This window comes from Haliotis rubra, unplaced genomic scaffold, assembly GCF_003918875.1.
Source record: "Haliotis rubra isolate DU_JTF1 unplaced genomic scaffold, ASM391887v1 Scf2382, whole genome shotgun sequence".
Taxonomy (NCBI): domain Eukaryota; kingdom Metazoa; phylum Mollusca; class Gastropoda; order Lepetellida; family Haliotidae; genus Haliotis; species Haliotis rubra.
The window spans coordinates 17,006-20,282 of NW_025766428.1; positions in this window are offsets into that span (position 1 = coordinate 17,006).

Below are 3,277 nucleotides of genomic sequence, written 5' to 3' on the forward strand. Positions count from 1 at the left end.
ATAATGTTTTAACCCCTGGATGCCGAGGGTTTTTTCAGGCGCACATTTTCATACGGTGTGAAAAGTGAACGTTGTGCGAGATTTGCGCTCGCGTGGTCCTGGATATGCGTACGGCTATAAAATAACACAGAAATGTAGAAATGTAGAAATTTTGTTATGCGTTAAAAACAGTAAAGTTCTCCGCTTTTTATCGCACACCGATAAAAAGCATTGTGGAACGATTTTTTAATTTGGCATCTTTACAGAAAGTGTGAGCGAAGAAAATACAGCCTGATATATGAACGACATAGGTGTATATGAACTGGGTTTATGTGCTTATGCATGACTTTATACGCTCAACATTAAAAATGACTCACAATGATTGTCAAAATGAATGTTCTTCTATGACGTCAAACGACGACAGAGAGGTCATACACGTATAATGATAAGGGGCATAACTCCGTTATGCTTAACACTAGGTCTATGTTACTCAGATCACATGGAGAGAATTTGTTCGGTATTTTCTGTTCACGGTGAACCAAACTATTCTAATTCGAAGTTCCCCAATGTGAACGTATACATTATAATACTGGTGTGTAACCGGAAGGATAGGGCGATTGTGTTTACTCTTGTTCAACCGACCTTTCACAATTTATAAGAAAAGATGACAACTTACTACATGTGAAAGCACGTAATAGCGGATTTGGATGGCCTAATCCAAGTTAGTCAGTTCTTAGATTCCTATATTCTCCTGTTTGTGTAGATGCATTTTGACTAATTTTGCATCATTATTGACAGAGTACAAGCCATATCTTCAAATGTAATGAAATTACTGAAAAGAGTACAATATTTTTGTTGACGTCATTGCTTGTTTTCTGTATTTTGCGACGTCGGAAAAAGACGACATTGGCATGCTGCTTAGTATATATCTCACCGCTAATTTCCATTAATTGTGTGAAAGGTCTCGGCTTCTCTGCCAGAATTTAACACTCTTTAGACAAAACATAACATGACTGATTTTATCCGCTAACATTGGGGAACTTTGAATTTGAATAGTTTGGTTCATCGGAGAACAGGAAATACCGAAAATATAACGTCCGTATCCACAACAAATTCTCTCCATGTTTTCTGAGTTACACTGACCTAGCGCTAAGCATAGCGGAGTTATGCGCCTTATCATTATACGTGTATGACCTCTCTGTCGTCGTTTGACGTCATAGAAGAAAATCCATTTTGACATTTATTGTGAGTCATTTTAATGTTGAGCGTACAACGTTATGCATAAGCACATAAACCCAATTCATATACACCTATGTCGTTTTAGATATCAGGCTGTATTTTCTTCGCTCACACTTTCCGTAAAGATGCCAAATTAAAAAAAATCGTAGCACAGTGCTTTTATCTGTGTGCGATAAAAGCGGAGAAATTTATTGTTTATTAACGCATAACAAAAAATTGGATAACATTTAGAAAGGTCTATTTCTCAAACCGCCGCGGTAGTTGCACTTATATTTATACCAACGGATAGGAAATTTAATATTCGACATGTCTGTGTAATTTTATAGCCGTACGCAGATCCAGGACCACGCCAGCGCAAATCTCGCACAACGTTCACTTTTCACACCGTATGAAAATGTGCGCCTGAACAAAAAGTCGGCATCCAGGGGTTAAACCCAAATCACTCACTCACTTATAATGGGTCTCACATTCGGACACGCACAGTATTAGGAAACGCACTGTTCAACTTGTGAGCGTGGAAACAATTCCTCGTTATAACGCAAAAGTACCAAAAGTTATGCTAAAAGGGCATCATGCAACGAGCATCGACCGCTTCCGGGGTATAACGAGCATCGACCACCTCCGGGGTATAACAAACAGAGCATCTGCACGGAGAACAGAGGGTCAGGGGACTCAGTCCTGTTCTGCTAAAATACAGTAAAATATCACTTATTGGTACCCTGGTTAGCGTTAGGGGATAACACACTGATCTGCTCGGAGAGACAGGAGATGCGGATAGTTTCAATCTGCAATTGATTCCATTTGTCTCAGACTTGTAACACTGGTGTCAGCTACTGCCTCCTCATGCAACGACACAGCATTCTACTCCATCACTTGTCTGTCTGGGGTGGTGGGGTAGCCAACTGCTTAAAGCGTACAGCAAATGGTCCTCCCTCCGAAGAAATAGCGAAAAGTGACAACAAAATAATGATCGTTTGTTAAACAACATTTTATTCGGGTGTCAAAATTATGAGACAAATCATCAGAGTTGGTCTGTCGATTTCATGTGACTGTGCAAAATTTGGTTGTGCTGCAATTGTTAGATTTTGTGTTAGTGAGCAATTCATCGGTCTCAAATGAAATCAAACAGACCACAGTCACGCTGAAGACCGGGTTCGATTCCCCATATGGGTAAAATGTGTGAAGCTCTTTTCTGAAAGTGTTGAGCGTTTTCTTATGAATCTTTGTAGCGCTTGTACACTTTATGGAAGGCTATCATGGTTTATAATACTCCTTTATCTTATATAGTCAAGTGTTGAGCGTTTCTTATGAATCTTTGTAGCGCTTGTACACTTTATGGGAGGCTATCTTGGTTTATAATACTCCTTTATCTTATATATAGTCAAGTGTTGAGCGTTTCTTATGAATCTTTGTAGCGCTTGTACACTTTATGGAGAAGGCTATCTTGGTTTATAATACCTCCTTTATCTTATATATAGTCAAGTGTTGAGCGTTTCTTATGAATCTTTGTAGCGCTTGTACACTTTATGGAAGGCTATCATGGTTTATAATACTCCTTTATCTTATATATAGTCAAGTGTTGAGCGTTTCTTATGAATCTTTGTAGCTTGTACACTTTATGGAAGGCTATCTTGGTTTATAATACTCCTTTATCTTATATATAGTCAAGTGTTGAGCGTTTCTTATGAATCTTTGTAGCGCTTGTACACTTTATGGAAGGCTATCTTGGTTTATAATACTCCTTTATCTTATATATAGTCAAGTGTTGAGCGTTTCTTATGAATCTTTGTAGCGCTTGTACACTTTATGGAAGGCTATCATGGTTTATAATACTCCTTTATCTTATATATAGTCAAGTGTTGAGCGTTTCTTATGAATCTTTGTAGCGCTTGTACACTTTATGGAAGGCTATCATGGTTTATAATACTCCTTTATCTTATATATAGTCAAGTGTTGAGCGTTTCTTATGAATCTTTGTAGTAGCTTGTACACTTTATGGAAGGCTATCATGGTTTATAATACTCCTTTATCTTATATATAGTCAAGTGTTGAGCGTTTC